Here is a 22,115-nt window from a genome sequence, read left to right on the forward strand (position 1 = left end):
CTACAAGATAAACAAATAAAAAATAATGAAAATAGCATAAGGGACCTATGGGATAAAATAAAGCGTCCCAATCTTCGCATAATAGGGGTCCCAGAAGGGGAAGAAAGATCAAAGGGGATTGAAAAGGTTTTTGAAGAAATCATAACTGAAAACTTCCCAAACTTAAAGAAGGAATCAGATATCCAAGTGCAGGAAGCTCAGAGGGTCCCAAACAGTAAGAACCCAAATAGACGCACAACAAGACATATCATAATCAAGATGGCCAGAGTCAAGGATAAAGAAATGATTCTAAAGGCAGCAAGAGAAAAGCAAAGAGTAAGTTACAAGGGAACCCCCATAAGGCTCTCAGCTGATTTCTCTACACAAACACTACAGGCCAGAAGGGAGTGGCAAGATATATTCAAAGCCCTGAATGAAAAAAAGATGCAGCCTAGGATCCTTTATCCAGCAAGGCTATCCTTTAGGATAGAAGGAGAAATAAAGAGTTTCACAGACAAAAAAAAAAGCTGCAGGAGTTTAGCAACACTAAACCCATGCTAAAAGAAATATTGAAAGGTCTATTCTAAATAGAAAAGCAGCAGGATGCTACAGAAATGAGAATCTCACAACTGGAAAGGTGATAACTCATGAATTACAAATAAAGTAAACAAGAAATTATAAAAGAAGACATACAAATTACTGAGAGTGGGAGAGGGAGGCAGGGAAATATAGAATATATTTTTTTCTTTCTTTTTTAAATTTTTTTAACAGTAGGATGGGTTTGAGATCATGTTACTATCAGTTTAATAAAAACAGTTACAGTAATGGGCTAATAGATTTACAAAAAAGGGTAACCACAAGCCAAAAACTTACAAGGGAGTCACAAACATTAAATAAAATCCATGATAATACAAAGGAAAATTACCAAACCACAAAAGGAAGAAGAAAGGAACAAAGAGGATATACCAATTCAACTGCAAAGATAAGTTCAAAATGGCAATAAACACACATCTATCATTAATTACTGTAAATGTTAATGGACTAAGTGCTCCAGTCAAAAGACACAGAGTGGCAGACTGGATAATAAAGCAAGAACCTTCAATATGCTGCATACAAGAGACCCACTTTAGGGAGAAGGACACATATAGATTGAAAGTGAAAGGATGGAAAAGGATATTCCATGCAAATGGAAAAGCCAAAAAAGCAGGCATTGCAGTACTGATTTCAGACAAAATAGACTTTAAAACAAAGCCCATAAAGAAAGATAAAGAAGGACACTTTATAATGATTAAAGGAGTGATACAAGATGAGGATATTACACTCATTAATATATATTCACCCAATATAGGAGCACCTAAGTACATACAAGAATTACTAACAGAGATAAAGGGGGATATTGATGGGAATACAGTCACAGTTGGAGATTTTAACACTGCATTAACATGACTAGACAGATCTTCCAGACAGAAAATAAACAAGGCAACAGAGAAATTAAATAATACAATAGAAAAACTAGATTTGGTGGATATTTTCAGAGCATTACACCCCCAAAAAATAGGATATACATTCTTTTCAAGTGCACATGGAACATTTTCCAGGATCGATCATGTACTTGGGCACAAAAGAAACCTCAACAATTTTAAGAAGATAGAAATTATCTCAAGCATCTTTACTGACCACAATGCCATGAAATTGGAAATCAACAACAGAGAAACAAAGGAGAAAAAAAGGAAAGCATGGAGATTAAACAATATGTTATCGAAAAAACAATGGATCAATGAGGAAATCAAAGCTGAAATTAAAAAATACCTTGAGACAAATGATAATGAAAGCACAACCACTCAAAACCTATGGGACACAGCAAAGGCAGTGCTAAGACGGAAGTTTATAGCGATATAGGCCTTCCTCAAAAAAGAACAATCTCAAATAAACAATTTAACCCACCACCTGAATGAATTAGAAAAAGAAGAACAAAAAGCCCCAAAAAGCAGCAGAAGGAAAGAAATAATAAAGATCAGAGAGGACTTAAATACAATAGAGATTAACAAGACCATAGAAAAAATCAACCAAACCAAAAGCTGGTTTTTTGAAAAAGTAAATAAAATCGACAAACCTCTGGCCAAACTCACAAAGAAGAAAAAAGAGAGCACAAATTAGCAAAATAAGAAAGGAAAATGGAGAAATTACAACAAACAAAATAGAAATACAGAATATCATACGAGAATATTATGAAAAACTATATGGAACCAAACTGGATAACCTAGAGGAGATGGACAAGTTTCTGGAAACATACTGTCCACCAAGACTGAATCAAGAAGAATCCGAACACTTGAACAATCCGATCACTAGAAAGGAAATAGAAATAGCAATTAAAGACCTCCCTACAAATAAAAGTCCAGGACCGGACGGCTTCACCGGGGAATTCTACCAAACATACAAAAAAGAACTCATACCAGTCCTTCTCAAACTCTTCCAGAAGACTGAAAAGGAGGGAATACTCCCAAACTCATTCGATGAAGCCACTATCACCCTGATACCAAAACCAGGCAAAGACACTACAAAAAAAGAGAATGATAGGCCAGTATCACTGATGAACATAGACGCCAAAATCCTCACCAAAATTTTAGCAAATAGAATCCAACAACACATAAAAAAGATTATACATCATGACCAAGTGGGGTTCATCCCAGGGACACAAGGCTGGTTCAACATATGCAAATCAATCAATATAATACATCACATCAACAAGAGAAAGGACAAAAACCACATGATCATCTCAATCGATGCAGAAAAAGCTTTTGATAAAATTCAACACCCATTTATGATAAAAAACTCTCACCAAAGTGGGTATAGAGGGAACATATCTCAACATAATAAAAGCTATATATGACAAACCTACAGCCAGCATAGTATTCAATGGTGAAAAACTCAAAAGCTTCCCACTAAAATCTGGGACAAGACAAGGATGCGCACTATCACCACTCCTATTCAACATATTCCTGGAAGTCCTAGCCACAGCAATCAGGCAAGAGAAAGAAATAAAAGGGATCCAAATTGGAAAAGAAGAGGTAAAAGTGTCACTATATGCTGACGACATGTTACTATATATAGAAAACCCTAAAAGGTCCACACAAAAGCTACTAGAGCTGATTGAAGAATTCAGCAAGGTAGCAGGTTACAAAATTAACGTTCAAAAATCAGTTGCATTTCTTTACACTAACAATGAATCAACAGAAAAAGAAAGTAAAGAAATAATCCCCTTTAAAATAGCATCCAAAGTAATAAAATATCTGGGAATAAATCTAACCAAGGAGGTGAAAGAATTGTACACAGAAAACTATAAACCATTGATGAAGGAAATTAAAGAAGACTTTAAAAAATGGAAAGATATTCCATGCTCTTGGATTGGAAGAATCAATATTGTTAAAATGGCCACACTGCCCAAGGCAATCTACAGATTTAATGCAATCCCTATCAAATTACCCAGGACATATTTCACAGAACTAGAACAAATCATAATAAAATTTATATGGAACCATCAAAGACCTAGAATTGCCAAAGCACTACTGAAGAGAAAGAAAGAGGCTGGAGGAATAACTCTCCCAGACTTCAGACAATACTATAGAGCTACAGTCATCAAGACAGCATGGTATTGGTACAAAAACAGACATATAGACCAATGGAACAAAATAGAGATCCCAGAAATGAACCCACAAACTTTTGGTCAACTAATCTTCGACAAAGGAGGCAAGAACATACAATGGAATAAAGACAGTCTCTTCAGCAAATGGTGTTGGGAAAACTGGACAGCAGCATGTAAAACAATGAAGCTAGAACACTCCCTTACACCATATACAAAAATCAACTCAAAATGGATCAAAGACTTAAACATAAGACAAGATACAATAAACCTCCTAGAGGAAAACATAGGCAAAACATTATCTGACATACATTTCAAAAATTTTCTCCTAGAAGAAATAAAAGCAAGAATTAACAAATGGGACCTAATGAAACTTACAAGCTTCTGCACAGCAAAGGAAACCAGAAATAAAACAAGAAGACAACCTACGGAATGGGAGAAAATTTTTGCAAGTGAAACCGACAAAGGCTTGATCTCCAGAATATATAAGCAGCTCATATAACTCAATAAGAAAAAAATAAACAACCCAATCCAAAAATGGGCAGAAGACCTAAACAAGCAATTCTCCAAGGAAGACATACAAATGATCAAAAGGCACATGAAAAAATGCTCAATATCACTAATTACCAGAGAAATGCAAATCAAAACTACAATGAGGTATCACCTCACACCAGTCAGAATGGCCGTCATTCAAAAATCCACAAATGACAAATGCTGGAGAGGCTGTGGAGAAAGGGGAACCCTCCTACACTGCTGGTGGGAATGCAGTTTGGTGCAGCCACTGTGGAAAACAGTATGGAGATTCCTCAAAAGACTAGGAATAGACTTACCATGACCCAGGAATCCCACTCCTGGGCATATATCCAGAAGGAACCCTACTTCAGGATGACACCTGCACCCCAATGTTCATAGCAGCACTATTTACAATAGCCAAAACATGGAAACAGCCTAAATGTCCATCAACAGGTGACTGGATAAAGAAGAAGTGGTATATTTATACAATGGAATACTACTCAGCCATAAAAACCGACAACATAATGCCATTTGCAGCAACATGGATACTCCTGGAGAATGTCATTCTAAGTGAAGTAAGCCAGAAAGAGAAAGAAAAATACCATATGAGATCGCTCATATGTGGAATCTAAAAAAGAAAGACAAAGACAAACAAACAAAAACAAAGCATAAATACAGGACAGAAATAGACTCATAGACAGAGAATACAGACTTGTGGTTGCCAGGGGGGTAGAGGGTGGGAAGAGAAAGACTGGGATTTCAAAATTGTAGAATAGATAAACAAGATTACACTGTATAGCACAGGGAAATAGACACAAAATGTTATGATAACTCACAGAGAAAAAAATGTGACAATGAGTGTGCATATGTCCACAAATGACCGAAAAATTGTGCTGAACACTGGAATTTGACACAACATTGTAAAATGATTATAAATCAATAAAAAATGTTAAAAAAAAAAAAAAAACAAGACCCTTCAAAATGCTGCCTATAAGAGACTCACTTCAGGGTAAAAGACAGAGACTGAAGGGGGGGGTAAAAAAAGATATTTCATTCAAATGGAAATGACAAGAAAGCAAGGGCAGCCAAACTCATATCAAAGTAGACTTTAAAAATGAAGGCTGTAAATAAAGACAAAGAAGGACATTATATAATGATAAAAGGATCCATAAAACAAGAGGGTATTACATTCATTAACATATATGCACCCAATAAAGGAGTACTTAAATATATAAAGAAGCTATTTGCTTTATATATAAATATATATAAATAACAGTATTATGATAATACTATTATTAATAAATAATATTTATTAAATAAATATAAATACTAGCAGGAGACATTGACAATAATACAATAACATTAGGAGATTTTAACACCCCACTGACATCAATGGACAGGTCATCCAGACAGAAAAAATCATTAAGGCAACAGAGGTTATAAATAACACAATAGACCAGCATGACTTAATTGCTATCTACAAGACATTACATCAAAAAAAATTAGAATACACATGCACATGGAACATTCTCTAGAATGGACCGCATACTAGGTCACAAAACAAGCCCCAACAAATTTCAGAGAGTAGAAATTATATCAAGTATCTTTTCCAATCACAACAACATGAAACCAGAAATGAATTAGAGAAAAATGAGAAAAGCACAAGCACGTGGAGACTGAACAACATGCTACTGAAAAACCAATGTGTTGATGATTAAATCAAAGAGGGGCTCAGAAAATACCTTGAGACAAATGAAAATGAAAACACAACTTTCCATAATCTGTGGGATGTCACAAAAGCAGTTCTAAGAGGCAAGGTCACAGCGATACAGGCCTTCTTCAAGAAACAAGAAAAATTTCAAACAACGTAAAAGAATCAGACAAGGAAGAACAAAGACCAAACATAGCAAAAGGAAAGAAAGGTCAGAGAGGAATTAAGTAGAGATTTTAAAAATAGGAAAGATCACTAAAACCAAGAGCTAGTTTTTTGAAAAGATAAACAAAATCAACAAACCTCAAGCCAGGTTCATCAGGAAAAAAAGAGAGAGGACCCAAGCAAACAAAGTAAGAAATAAAAAAGGAGAAATAACAACTGATACCACAGAGATACAAAGTAATTATAAGAGAATGCTATGCAGATGTATATTCCAACAAACTAGACAACCTAATGGAAAGACACATTTCTAGAAACATACAGCCTGCCTAGACTGACTCAAGGAGAAGGAGAAGATTTGAAGAGACCAACCACTAAAAGCAAAATAGAATCTATAATTTTTTTTAAAAATTCTCTACAAACAAAAGCCCAGGTCCAGATGGCTTCACTGGTGTATTTTTCCAGTATTTAAAGAATTAATGCCAATACTTCTCAAACTCTCCCCAAAAAATCAGAGAGAAAGGAACAATCCTAAACTCATTTTATAAGATTAGCAACACCCTAATATCAAAGCCAGGAAAGGACACTATCAGAAAAGAAAACTACAAGCCAATATCCCTGATGAATATAGTTGCAAATAATTTCAATCAAGTATCAGCAAACTAAATTCAGAAGCATATTAAAAGGGTTATACACCATGATCTAGATGGATTTATCCCTGGGATGAAAAGATGGTTCAACACACACAAAATCAATGTGATACATCACAATAATAGAATGCCAGACAAAATTGTGTGATCATTTCAACAGACACAAAAATTGCATTTGACAAAATTTTAAACCCTTTCACAATAAAAATTCTTGACAAATTAGATACAGAAGGAATGGACCTCAACATAATAAAGGCAGTATATGACAAGCCCACAGCTCACATCATACTTGATAGTGAAAGGTTAAAATATTTTCCTCTAAGTCAGGAATAGGACAGGGGTGTCCACTCTCACCACTCCTATTCGACATAGTGCTTCAAGTCTTTGCCAGAGCAATCAGGCAAAAAGGAGAAATAAAAAGGCACCAGAATTGGAACGGAAAAAGTAAAATTGTCTCTATTTGCAAATTACATGATTTTATTTATAGAAAATCCTAACTATTCCACCAAAAATCTGTTAGAGCTAACCAACAAATTCAGTAAAGTACAGGATACCAAATTAACATACAAAAATTAGTAGCATTTTTATACACTAATTACAAATTATCTGAAAAAGAAATTTTAAAATAATCCTATTTACAATAGCATCAAAAAGAGTACAATACCTAGGAATAAATATAATCAAGAAAGTAAAAAAATCTCTAGTTTGAATACTACAAGACACTGAGGAAATAAAGAAAAGATGATGCAAATAAATGGAAAGATACCTTGTGTTTATGGATGGGAAGAATTAATACTGTTTAATCCAAATGCAATCTCTATCAAGATTCCAATGGTACTTTTTAGAAGTAGAAAACACAATCCTAAAATGCATATGGAACCATAAAATCCCTGAATAGCCAAAGCAATTCTGAGAAAGAAGAATGAAGCTGAAGGCTTCACATTTCCTGATTTCAAGCTATATTATAAAGCTATAGACATATGGACCAGTGGAACAGAATCAAAAGCCTAGTGAGGGGAGGGTATAGCTCAGTGATAGAGTTCATGCTTAGTATGTACAAGGTCCTGGGTTCAATCCCCAGGTCCTCTGTAAATAAACAAACAAGCAAACAAACAAACCTAATTACCCCCCCACACACACACACACAAATAAAACAACAAAAACAGAATCAAGAGCCCAGAAATCAATCCATGGATATACAGTCAACTTTGACAAGGGAGACAATAATCCTCATTGGAGAAAGACAGTCTCTTCAATAAATGGTCCTGAGAAAATTGGATATTCACATGTAAAAGAATAAAACTGGATCTGTCTTACATCACTCAAGAAAAGTAACTTAAAATGGATTAAAGACTTAAGCATTAGACACAATACCTAAAACTCAAAGGGAAAAAAAAAAAAAAAAACAGGGAAGAAGCTCTTTGACATTGGTCTTGGCAATCATTTCCTGGGTATGACTCCAAAAGCACAAATAATAAAAGCAAAAATCAACAAATTTCTTCACAGCAAAAGAAATAATAGACAAAATGAAAAGACAACCTACAGAAAGGGAGGAAACATTTGCAAACCATGTATCAAATAAGGAGCTATTATCTAGAATATATAAACAATTCATACAACTCAATAACAAAAATAAAGTCTAGTTTAAAAATAGGCAGAAGAATTAAAAGGAAATTCTTCCAAAGAATACATCCAAACACCCAACACATATATAAAAAGATGCTTAATATCACTAATTTTCAGGGAGATACAAATCCAAACCACAATGAGATATCAACCTCAACTGTTAGAACAACTATCAACAAGAGACAAGAGATAAGGAGTGTTGGTGAGATTTCTTGGAAATGAGGTCTCATTGTACATTAAGGGCATTCAAAATACAAGTACTGACTAAAAATACCTAAGAGACTCCCTATACTTGTATAAACTGGATTTAAGACTAGGAAAACCTAGTGGAGAAAAGGAAGCTCTTGTACACTGTTGGTAGAAATGTAAATTGGTTCAGCCACTATGGGAAAACAGAATGGAGGTTCCTCAAAAAAATTTTTAAAGACTACCATATGATCCAGAGATCCCACTTCTGGGTATAAATCCAAAGGAAATGAATATAGGATATGAAAGAGATATATGCACTCGCACGTTTACTGTACCGTTATTCACAATAGCCAAGGTAAGGCAACAATCTAAGAGTCCATCAATGAAGGAATGGATTAAGAAGATGTAGTAGATATGGACAATGGAATATTGTTCAGCCATAAGAAAAGGAAATCCTGCTATTTGTGACAACATGGATTTGCCTTGAGGACATTAAGCTAAGTGAGGTAAGCCAGAGAAAGACAAATACCATATGATATCACTTGTATGTGGAATCTAAAAAACCCAAACTTATAGAAACAACATACAAGGGTGGTTACCAGGAGCTGGGTGGGGCCAGGAAATAGGAAAGACATTGTTTAACTGTACACGTTTGCAACGAGTAGATAAATAAATCCAGGAGATCTAATATACAATATACTGATTATAGATGATACTTTATTATAGACAAACTCACTAAGGCTAGATCTTAATTATACCCACCACAGAAAAAGAAATGACATGATAGAGGTGTTATCTAATGTTACAATGTCAGTCATACTGCAATACATGTTTATCAACTCAACATGCTGCACACCTTAAATTTACAAAATGTCAATTATATCTCAATTAAAACAATGAAAATTAAAACTTTATGTACAGCAAAGAAAACCACTGATAAAAGGCAATCTACAGAATGGGAGAAAATATTTACAAATCATATCTATTAGGGGATTAATATCCAAAATATACAAAGAACTCATACAACTGAATAACAAAAAAAAAATCTGATTTTAATATTGGGCAGAGGAACTGAATAGACATTTTCCCAAAGATATACAAATGGCCAACAGATACATGAAAAGGTGCTCGACATCATTACTCATCAGGGAAATGCAAATTAAAACCACAATGAGATGTCACCTCACAGCTGTTAGAAAGGCTATTCTCAACAAGAGGTAACAAATGCTGGCGAGTCTGTATAGATAAGGGAACCCTGTTCATGGATCAGAAGAATTAATATTGTTAAAACAGTCACATTACCCAAAGCCATCTGCAAACTCAACACAATCCCAAGCAAAATACCAAAGGCATTCTTCACATACATAGAAGAAACAATCCTAAGAATTATGTGGAACCACAAAAGACCTAAGATAGCCAAAGCAATGCTGAGAAAAAAGAACAAAACCAGCAATATCACACTTTCTTATTTCAAATACACTGCAAGGCCATAGTAATAAAACAATATAATATGTACTGGCACAAAAATAGACACATACACCTACAGAATAGAGAGCCCAGAATTAAATCCTGACATATACAGTCAACCAATATTCAACAAGGAAGCCAAGAACACCCAATGGGGAAAGGACAGTCTCTTCAACAAATGGTGCTAGAAAACCTGGAGAAACACATGCAGAACAGTGTAGTTGAATGCCTATCTCACATCACTCACAAAAATTAACTCAAAATGGATTAAAGACTTAAACTTAAGGCCAGAGACCATAAAACCCCTAGGAGAAAACATAGGGAAGAAGTGCACTGATGTTGGCCTTGCAGAGATTTTTTTGGACATGATACCAAAGGGACAAACATCCTAACCAAAAATTAACAAATGGAACTATATCAAACTCAAAAGCTTCTGCCCAGCAAAGACACAATTAACAAAATTAAAAGGCAGCCTACAGAATGAGAGAAAAATTTTGCAAGCCATATATTAAGTAGGCTTTAATATCCAAAATATGTAAAGAACACAGTTTAAAATTTTTTCTGAGTGATCCAGGTGCCCCCTCCAAAAAAAATCAAACCAAGACAAAAAAATATGCAGAAGAAATGACTATAACTCAATTAAAAAAAAAAGTTTAAAAATTTAAAAAAATAAAAAAATATGCAGAAGAACTAGTCATTTTTCCAAAGAGGACATCAGAATGGCTAACAGGCACAGAAGGTGCTCAACTTCACTAATCATCAAAAAATGCACCCAAAACAACTACAAGATATCACCTTATACATGTTAGAATGACTATCATGAAGACAAGAGACAGCTAGTGCTGGAGAAGATGTAGTGAAAAGAAACCCTTATACACTGTTGATGGGAATGTAAATTGCTCCAACCACTGTGGAAAACAACATGGAGGTTCCTCAAAACATTAAAAATAGACCTACCACACAATCCAGCAATTCCACTTCTGGGAATATACTCGAAGGAAATGAAAACCCAAAGGAATTTGAAGAGATGTGTCCACCCCCATGTTTACTGCAGTGTTATTCACAATAGCTCATTGTGAAAGATATGGAAACAACCCAGATGCCCACCAACAGACGAATGGATAAAAAAGATGTGGTATATACACAACGGCGTATTATTCAGCCACAAGAAAGGATATCCTTCTTTTTTGTGACAACATGGATGGACCATGAGCACATTTTGGTAATGAGATAAACCAGATCACTTATATATGGAATCTAAAAAATATATATATATATATATATATATATTATATATATATATATATATATATTATATATATATATATACACACACACACACACACATACACACAATGTCAAACACGTTAAAAAAAAAAAAAAAAGAGTAAAATAGTGGTTACCAGGGGATTGGGGTAGGAGGATAAGACTGAGGGTGTTTAAGGGTACCAACTTGTAACAAGTACTAAAATAATCATAGAGATTTAATGCACAATAGGCACAGACAGTAATATTGTACTAAGTATGTAATGTATTAAGTATTGTTCTAACAGCAACCATATTACAATATATAAAGGTACCAAAGTAACATGATGTACATCCTACATTTACACAATTATCCAACAACAACAACAAAAAGAAAAATGATACAATGATCTAGTAAAGACTCAGGATATTTCATAACACTCTTTTGATCAGTAATCATTATTTTGCACATTAACAAAATGCACTTCTATATAATTAGAAAAAAGTATTTGAAATTCATGAATTTTAAATAAAAATGTGATAGGAATAAGATAATGTTATTCTGATCATTTCTGAAGATGGAAAAAAAAAAGCAAGCAAAGGAAACCCTTGTGCATTGGTGGTATAAATATAAACTGGTGCAGCTACTAGGGAAAACAGAATGATGATTCTTCAAAACTAAAAATAAAACTACTGTATGATCAAAAAATTTCACTTCTGGGTATTTATCCAAAGGAAATGAAAATCACTATTTCAGAAAGATACATAAACTCTCATGTTCACTGCAGCATTATTGACATAGACAAGACATGGAAACAACCTAAGTGTCCACTGAATGTATACTGTGTATATAACTATACACACACACACACACACACACACACACACACACACACACACACACACACACACACAGGAACATTACTCAGCCATAAAAAAGAAGGAAACCCTGTTATTTGCAACAACATGGGTGAAACTTGAAAGCATTATGCTAATTGAAATGTCAGATAGAGAAAGATAAATAGCTGTATAATCTCACCTATTGTGAAGGAAAAGCTGGGCTGGTCTAACAAGATAACTCACAGGTCTAGGAATGTGAAGGAGAGGCTGGGCTGGGCTAACAAGATAACTCACAAGTCTAAGTATTGGAATACTGATCTGAGTTCTGCTGGACTAACTTGTAAATCTAAGTTTATCAGTGTTGGTTTGCTGTTTATGTTTTTTTGCTAGCCAGCTGGATTTTCAAAGATACATATCTGGCTTTGGAATGTTTGTTTGCTGCCTCCCTGCCTCCACTTTTGTGATGATAATGCTGCTAAAGCTGTTCCATGCCTATTGGCCAAATACCCCAAACTTGTACTTTACCCTATAAAACCTCATGCGCACGTCTTGGAGGTGCTCAGAGCTTTGGAGCAGAAGCCCCTCTGAGACCCCCGGCGTACTACATCTGAGTACTCCAACCCTCCGAGTGGTGCTTGTTTCTTGACTGGCCTGTCGTTTCCGTAACACTGTATGTGCCAAATGAAAAAAATCATAGATAAGGAAAATAGATCGATGGTTGCCAGAGGCCAGCAGGGGACAGGGGGGTATTGTTAGTGAAATTGGTGGAGGTGGGTCAAAAGGTATAAAGTTCCATTTATAAGACAAACGCTATATGGGGGTGTAATGTACAGTATGGTGACTACAGTTTACAATACTACATTGCATATTTGAAAGTTACTAGGAAAGATTTAAAAATTTCTATCAAAAGGGAAAAAAGGTAACTCTGTGAGGTGATGAATGTTAACTTATAGTGGTCATCATTTTACAATATATATCAAACTGTTGTATACCTAAAACTAGTATGTTATATGTCAATTATGTTTCAAAAAATAAAAATAAAAATACATGTTATTTCCTTTCTTCTGCCTACTTTGGATTTAACGTGCTCCTCCTTTGGTTTCTTAAGGTAGACACTGTCGACTGAAATAAATGCGCAGCCTAAAAGGTAAGAATTATGAAAGAATGCTGAAACCAAGTCATCAGGGGCTGCCACCACTCCCCAATGGGGACGGGCCTGCAGCCCAGCCTCTGCAGCCACTCACAATGGTGCAGTCTGAGCAGACTCAGAATAAGAAAGGACAGGATACTGGCCCTAGATAGCTAGGTGCTTGTCAAAGGAATGAATTCTGTGAGCCCAAATGTTTGCTTCCTCCCATACATAGAAAAGCACTGAATTCATTAACTTGAGATGCCTGGCTTTCTTTAGATAACAAGCAATCTTTTATTGTTCCAACTACCTGATCTTTGTTGTAAAGCTCCTATATATCCTAGCTCCTCCCCTACCTCTTTGGAGCAGTCCCTAGAGCGATCTGAGAGGCTGTCATCCCGGATGGAGTCCTCCCGCCAAATAAAACAACTCTTAACTTTTAGGCTGCACATTTATTTCAGTTGACAACACTAAGGTCACTGAAATGAAATCTTCTCTAATACAGACTTTTAGTGCTATAAATTTTTTCTTGATATTGTTTTAGCAGCATCCCACAAATTTTGATTGGTTGTGTTTTCACTTTAATTCAGGTAGAAATATTTCCTTTTCCCTTTTGATTTCTTCTTTGATCCATGGGCTGTTTACAAATGTATTATTCGGTTTGCACACATTTAGGGGACTCTTCAAGAATTTTCCTGTTGAATTCTAATTCAACTCCATTGTGATCAGAGAACATACTTCACATGACAAATTCTTTTAAATCTACTGGGACTTGTTTCATGGCCCAGAATATGATCCATCTTGATAGATGTTCCATGTGCACCTAAGAATGTTTATTCTGCTATTGTCAGGTAGAATGTTCTATAAATGTCAATTAGGTCTGATTGGTTGATAGTACTGTTCAGGTCTTCTATATTTCTTACGGTTTTCTGTCTATTCTATTATTAAAAAACATACCATAGGAATTTATGAGAAGTCAGAGTATGTGATGGGCCCCTCATCACTCCCTCAGGCCACCATGTCAGAAAACTCACCAGAGGGGAGCCAGCACGACTCAGGGCTCACGGTGAGAGTCCTGACTGCCCTCCCCTGTCCACTATACAGTAGATTGTATCCCACATCACAGACACCTAGCTACAGACATTTATCCTCCCATTTTCTCTTCATCCTGACCTTAAAGTTTGACAGTTGGTTCTGCACACCTATAGTTCTGATGACTTACCCTGGCTACATCACTTTTAGCTACTGAGAGTAAACAAAACACCCTTTCACCCAGCCCTGCAGACTGCATCCAAACAAGATAAAGAGGAATTCCTGACTGATTGACTCCAAATAGAAGGTTTCCACTGTAACTCTGAATTTTTACATTTAATTCAACAAATGTTGGTTAAGTAAGTGCCTACTGCCTGCAAGTGTTAGAGCAGGCAGATAGCTAGATATGAGCAGAGAAAGGGGGACACAGACCAAATGGCAGGAATTGGGCAGAAAGGAGGAGCACAGGCCAAATGCAGGAAACCACACATCATGTGAGCAGCAGGGATCCTTGGGCAGAGAAAGAAAAGCTGGAATCTTTGGGCTGATAAGGGACCACACCTTTTGGCTTGGAGACCAACAAAGAAAGGTCAGAAAAGGCAGGAATTTCCAGTGTCCGAATGTAACCTTTTACTCATTATGCCCTCATTTCAATAAAATTAGCCTTGCAGATCAGAAGTACCCATCACGCACTGACGCCATGACACTTCCGATCCAGACTAAATAAGGACAAAAATCCCTCCTCCCTTTGGGAAGGTGGAGTTGGGATGATAATCAGGGAATATGACCCCAAACCCTTCCCTCCCCAATGAATATTCCGCCCATTCATTTTTACACCCTATGTAACTAACTTGCCAAAGAAACTCAGGGCAGCTGTTCACCTTAGCCTGCCTGCTCTCCCCTGAGAGTGTATTATCCATCCTTGAATAAATCCTCACTTTACCTTTTTAACCTCTAAGTCTTGTCTCTGAATTCTTTCTGGGACGGGACAAGAACCTGGAACACCGGTTGCATCTATCGGCGACATCTTTGGCGAGCCAGCCAGGAGATTGCCGATCTGGTAAGCCAAGGCCTCTCGCCTCCCTTGTGCTTGAGAGGCACTAACTCTTTCTCTCTCTATTACTCTCTTACCATCTGTCACTTCTAGGGTGCTCGCCACTAAAACCAGTCTCTCTGGTGAGGGGATCATGGACTAAAGAGACGATAGTTCTGTTCTGATAGTTCTGTTCTTCGTCTACCCAAAACAATTTTCTATGCTGCATTCTATAGGCACACAGTTAAGAGCTTAATACTACCCCCCTCCCCGAGGCTATCCTTGTCTCCTCTCCCTGCCTCCACCTCACTACACTTTCCAGTCTTTCTCTACAAAAGGGAGGGGGAAGGAGGAATTTACTGAGCACTTCCCAAACCTTGCTGCCAGGTTTGTTTTCTGTTTCTCATTGTTACATATGCACAGGGCTTGTTAGGGAAAGTTCCTAACAACTTTCACAGGCAGCTAAGGACCCAAACAACCTATAGGATATTTGCCCTCTGGGTTTCAAAAATAAATACAGCTTTATATAAACTACAAGAGAGCACAGACAGCGGCTGAGGCTGCAGTCCCTATGGGAGCTCCCTCCAGCCACAGATGCTCACTGGGGGACCATGTCCCTGATATTGGTGGGGGGACAATCCCTCACCACGCGATAGGGTTCAGGCTATCATTTGCTTCCTACCACGGCACAAAGTCCTGGCGTCTAACAGACGCCCCCATGGTACACTATGTGTATGGGGTCTACGCCCACTCCAACCCCGCCTCTCTTAAGGTGGGACAGGATTGTGGCAACAGGGCCATGCTCTTGGCTGCGCCCCGCTGACACTGCACTTGGAATTTGCCACCCAGGCCCTCCGTTCCCCCTCAGTACAGTCATGATGCTTCCACCTCGCATCACCATACCCCTTCCCCTGTGCGCAGCCCCGCGCCCGCTGGACGGAGTGCATGTGGGAGGGAGAAGGGGGATGGAACACTGAGATCTGGGGCATCACCCACAAAAGAAAGAGGTTATCCCACTGGGCCTTCAGGAAGGTCACCATCTCGGGTTCTGCAGACCCAGGATGGGACACGGTGAGCTCCCAGGACACTGGGACCATCAGGGCAGGTTGCCATGTGGGGGGTCGCTACCCCCACACCGGCCAGGGTCAAGTTGCCACGTGGGGGATCGCTACCCCTACATCGGCCAGGGTCGGCAGGACTAGGTGGACAGGGACGCCTGGAACCAGTCCTGTCTTACGGAGTCCCCAGGGGACCTCCTAACGTTAATGCTCCTTCTCTGTTACAGGAGCATTCTCTCCCTGAAGGACCCATGGGAAACACCTCCTCCATCCCCAAGGACTTACCTCTTGGGTACATTCTGAGTCACTGGAACCAATTTTCTCTAGATTCTTTGAAACGGAAAAAGCTCATTTTCTTTTGTAACACAGTCTGGCCCCAATATAAACTCGGGGACAATGAGGCCTGGCTAGAAAATGGAAGCCTCAACTATAATACTATCCTACAGTTAGACATTTTTTGCAAAAGACAGGGAAAATGGACAGAAGTTCCTTACATTCAGGCCTTTATGGCCTTAAGAGAAAACCCAGAGCTTTGCAAGTCCTACGTAAGGGAACCTTGTTGGCTGGGACCCATTCAGGCTACACAGAAGCCCCCTACCCCTACGATAGCAACTCTGGAGGAACACAAGCCCCAGACAGAAGACCCAAGCCCAGATGCTCTTTCACCGTCTTCAGCCCCTCCCCCACCCCATAAGCCTCTTTACCCTTCTGTACCGAACGGGCAGCCAGACTTCTTTGCCCCCTCCAGGAAGTAGCAGGTGGGCCTCAGGGAATTACCAGAGTCCACACACCATTTTCTTTGTCTGACCTCAACCAGTGTCGCACTCGCTTGGGCCGATTCTCAGAAGACCCCAGTCGGTTCACCGAAGAATTCCAGGCCCTGACTCTCTCCTTTGATCTTACATGGAAGGACCTAAATATTGTCCTTTCCCACTGCTGAACCACTGAGGAAAAGACCCGTATCTGGGCACAGGCTCAAACATATGCTGATGGATTACACATCAGTCAGCCTCAGCAATACCCTGTGGGCTTGACAGCAGTGCCTCTAATTGATCCCAATTGGGATTATCAGCCAGGCCAGCCCGGCATCACTAGAAGGGACCATATGGTCCTTTGCCTTATTGAGGGAATGAAATGGTGCCTAGTTAAACCTGTTAACTATGATAAGGTTAAAGAGATCATCCAGGGCCAAGATGAAAATCCAGCCCTATTTCAGGCTCGGTTGGTAGATGCCCTCAAAAAGTATACTAATGTAGACCCAAACACTTTCGAGGGACATATTGTATTTGCAACCCACTTTATTAGCCAATCAGCCCCTGATATCCGTAGAAAGCTTCAAAAGCTTGCCATGGGGCCCCAAACCCCTCTTAACCATCTTATTGACACGGCCTTCAGTGTCTTTAATAATAGAGACCTGGCTGAGGAGGAAAGAAAGGACCAGCGTGACTTAAGACGGGAGCGACGGCAAGCCAAGCTTCTGGCAGCTGTCATGACAAAACCTAACCCACCTTCTGGCCACCCCAAAAGTACTCCCAGAAGACCCCCACCAGAAAGGGGAGTCTGTTTTGGCTGTGGGAGCCCTGAACACTGGAGCAAGGAATGCCCAGGAAGGCAGTCTCAGCCTCCACCCAAGACGCCATGCCCACTCTGTAAAAACATGGGCCACTGGAAGAGGGAATGCCCTCAGCTCCGAAGGGAGCAGGGAAACTCCCCCATACCAGTCATGGCAGTGGTTGACTGACGGGACCCGGCACCTCCCAAGGTCCCTGAGAAGACAGTCATCATCACACGGGAGGAACCATGGGTGACCATTGACGTGGCAGGTAAGCTTGTCCAATTTCTAGTGGACACAGGAGCCACTTACTCTGTCCTGACTTCTCACGCTGGGCCGCTTTCCCCTGAAACCTGCTCTATTGTTGGGGTGGAAGGAAGGCCAAAGCTAAAACATTTCACCACCCCTCTAACTTGCGCCTGGGGAAATACCCTTATAACTCATAAGTTTCTTGTCATGCCTGAATGCCCCAGCCCATTATTGGGAAGAGATTTTCTCTCGGCCTTGGGAGCAACTCTTATTCTCCCTGAAAACCAAAAACAGGGCTTATTTTTGGCTGGAATATATATTACACAAGATACAAACTGTCCAGCCAAAAATATTCCCCCAGAAATTAAAAAACTTGTAGATCCACAGGTCTGGGATCAGGGAATCCCAGAAAAGGCAGTTTGTCACTCCTGTAAAAATAACTTTAAAGGAAACTAATCACTTCCCTTCTAGGCGCCAGTATCACATAAAACCAGAGGCTCGACGAGGCCTCTAACCCTTAATCTCAAAATTCATTAAATATGGGCTTTTGGTGCCATGCCAATCTCCCTGTAATACTCCAATCCTACCTGTCCTCAAACCAAATGGGGAATACAGAATGGTCCAAGATCTTCGAATCATAAATGAAGCTGTAATTCCTCTCCATCCTATTGTTCCCAACCCATACACATTCCTCACTCAGATCCCTGAGGACACAGCCTGGTTTACAGTCCTAGATCTTAAAGATGCCTTCTTTTGCATACCCATTCACCCTGATTCCCAATACCTTTTTGCTTTTGAGTGGACTGATCCAAACACTAATGAAACCCAACAATATACCTGGACTGTCCTTCCTCAGGGATTCTGGGATAGCCCACACCTGTTTGGCAATGCCTTAGCAAAGGAACTAAGGGAACTCAAATTGGAGACGAGGGCATTATTACAATATGTAGATGACCTCCTTATCTGCAGCCCCTCAAAGGAAGCTTCAGACCAAAACACTATACAGGTCCTCAACTTCCTAGGCTACAGGGGATATAAAGTATCCCCACGAAAAGCCCAAATTTCCTCCCAGAAGGTTACCTACCTGGGACATGTTTTAAGCCCAGGAAGGCATGCCCTTACAACCCAGCGCAAAGAGGCAATCCTCCACTTACAGCCACTACACACAAAAAAACAGCTTAGAACCTTCTTAGGAATGGCTGGGTTTTGTAGAATCTGGATCCCAGGGATTGGTCTCATGGCAAAACCATTATATGAAGCCTTAAAGGGACCAGACATAGAGCCTCTAGAGTGAACTGGAAATTTACAAAGAGCATTTGATCAGATTAAGACTGCCCTGACTAGCGCCCCAGCCATGGGGATTCCAGATCTAAACAAGCCCTTTACTCTGTTTACCTCAGAAAGACAGGAAATAGCCCTGGGAGTTCTCACCCAAAAAGTAGGGCCAATTCCTAGGCCAGTGGCATATCTCTCCAAGCAATTGGACCCGGTGGCCTCAGGAAGGCCAGGCTGTCTGAGAGCTGTAGTGGCCACAGCCCTGCTAGTTGAAGAGGCCACAAAGCTCACCATGGGCCAGCCTCTGGAAGTACTAACCCCACATCAGGTACAGGGAGTATTAGAAATTAAAGGGCATCAATGGCTGACTGGGGGACACCTCACAAAATATCAGGCCCTCCTTCTTGACTCTCCTGAAATAACTCTTAAAGTATGTCAGACCTTAAATCCAGCCACCTTTATGCCAACAGAAAGCTCAGAGGAACCAGCTCATTCTTGTAATGAGACCATCGAGCAGGTATATTCTAGCAGACCAGACCTTAGGGACCAGCCCCTCGAGGACCCCGATGCTGTCTGGTTTACTGATGGAAGTAGCTACATACATGATGGCGTCTGAAAAGCAGGGTATGCCGTAGTGGACTTACATAAAATCACAGAGGCAGATGCCCTGCCACCTCAGACCTTAGCACAAAAAGCTGAACTTATAGCCCTAGCTCGAGCTCTAAGACTAGGAAAAGACAAGAGGATCAATATCTATACAGATTCTAAATATGCAGTTTTGGTGTTACATGCTCACGCTGCCATTTGGAAACATAGGGGACTCCTGACCGCACGGGGCTCCCCAATCCAGCACTGCCAGGAGATCTTAGAGCTCCTAGATGCAATACAAGACCCCAAGGAGGTAACAGTGATCCACAGCAAGGGACATCAAAAGGCAAACTCAGATATAGCAAGAGGAAATAACCTGGCAGACAGAACAGCAAGAAAGGCAGCTCTTAAAGCCCCTTCAACCCAAGCTGCCTTGCTCCCTGTATACCAACCCCCAGCCCACCTTCTCCACCTCGGTGTACGGACAAAGAAATAGAATGGGCTAAAACTAGCGGATACCAAAAGGGCCCTGGTGGTTGGTGGATTAAGGAACAGACAACAATGCTGCCCAGAGCATTACAGTGGAAAATGTTAGTCACTCCATGACTCCTCTCATCTGGGGAAGGATGCTTTGACTAGCTTGGTAGAAAAAGTTTTCTCAGGCATGGGCCTTCCTCAGACTACCTCAGAAATCACGAAGGCCTGCAATATATGTTACTATAACAACCCAGGGGGAAAACTTCAGCCCCTCCCCTTCTCCAGCCTATCCAAAGGAGAGAAACTTATTTAGGAGAGGACTGGCAAACAGAATTTACCCAGATGCCATCCTCCCAGGGATATAAATACCTTCCGGTTTTTACTGACACTTTCACTGGATGGGTGGAAGCCTTTCCAACGAGGACTGAAAAAGCTCAAGAAGTCATAAAAACATTATTAAAAGAAATAATTCCTCGGTTTGGACTTCCATGGTCCTTGCAAAGTGACAATGGCCCTTCTTTTGTGGCTAAAATTACGCAACAAATTTCTACGCCCTAGGCATTTGCTATCATCTCCATGCTGCCTGGAGGCCTCAATCATCAGGAAAAGCAGAAAGGGCAAATCAAACCTTAAAAAGAATCCTGGCTAAGCTTTGTCAAGAAACATCAGAACCATGGACAAAGCTCTTACCCATAGCCCTCCTGAGAATCAGGGTGGCACCTAAAGCGGGGCTAAGGCTCAGCCCCTTTGAAATGACCTACGGTAGACCCTTTTTATCCTCTGATATATTGGTAGACTCTGAAACTGCTGAGCTTGTTAAATACTTAATTAATCTGGGACAAGTTCAAAAGGCGATTACAGAATATGGAAATCAGATTTTACCAAGCCCCAGCCAGGAAACAGCTTCCATTCAGGTTCAACCGGGAGACTCTGTCCTAAAAACATGGACCAACTATTGCCCAAGTGGAAGGGGCCTTACCAGGTCCTTCTCAGCACTGCCACTGCAGTAAAGTTACAGGGGATCGCTAACTGGGTACATCTTTCTAGAATTAAACCTACCCCTCCCCCTGAGTCTTCGCAGGACACAGAGGACCTTGGACAGCCAGAGGAGCCCAGGTGGACGAGTGAGCCTCTTCAAGACCTAAGACTCTTGTTCAAGAAGGACAGAGGCACTTCACAGACCCCAGGCTGAGTAACATTATTTCCCCTTGTGCCTGCTGTTACCCTCGTCCACCCACGCTGACTAATATGCTCTGGTGGATTTGCATACTTATTGTCCTCCTCGTTCTCCTGCTCACTCTCACAATCTTATGAGTGCTGCTTTAACACCACACCCACACCTGAAAAAAAAAAAACTGCTCTGTCAGTACTGGGTTTAGTAAAACCCACTCCAAATCTAAAAGACACCCCACAGTTTCTTTTTTTTCTCTTCCTTTTTTTTTCTTTTTCTCTTTTCCTCTCTCTCTCACCCCCGTCCCCCAAACGCTAGGTGCCCTAACCCCACCCACCCTTACTTGTTCTTGTCTCATTTATCCAATCTCTTTGGTCTCAAGAGTTAACATGGAAAGATAACATAATAGTCAATAACTCTCGGATTATTGCTAAGGGAGAAGATCTCTCTCTCTGCTGGATTTGCCATCCACAACCCAGCACCCCAGGAGACATAAGCACTACTCTCAAGGCCCACCCCTAAATATCTT

The 22,115-nt window shown here is 39.8% G+C and overlaps 1 protein-coding gene and 1 long non-coding RNA gene across 5 annotated transcripts in view; one reads left to right on the forward strand and one right to left on the reverse strand.

Moving 5' to 3' along the window:
- Nucleotides 1-22,115, reverse strand: part of LOC123612121 (uncharacterized) — a 133,113-nt gene that overhangs the window by 44,274 nt on the left and 66,724 nt on the right. The window lies entirely within an intron of this gene.
- FXN (frataxin) overlaps nt 15,057-22,115 on the forward strand; it is a 44,592-nt gene continuing 37,533 nt past the window's right edge. Inside the window, exon 1 of the mRNA XM_074361672.1 lies at nt 15,057-15,243. The gene's annotated coding sequence lies outside the window, so the exon portion shown is untranslated. The remainder of the gene's footprint in view (nt 15,244-22,115) is intronic.

This window comes from Camelus bactrianus, chromosome 4 (assembly GCF_048773025.1).
Source record: "Camelus bactrianus isolate YW-2024 breed Bactrian camel chromosome 4, ASM4877302v1, whole genome shotgun sequence".
In the NCBI taxonomy this organism is placed as follows: Eukaryota; Metazoa; Chordata; class Mammalia; order Artiodactyla; family Camelidae; genus Camelus; species Camelus bactrianus.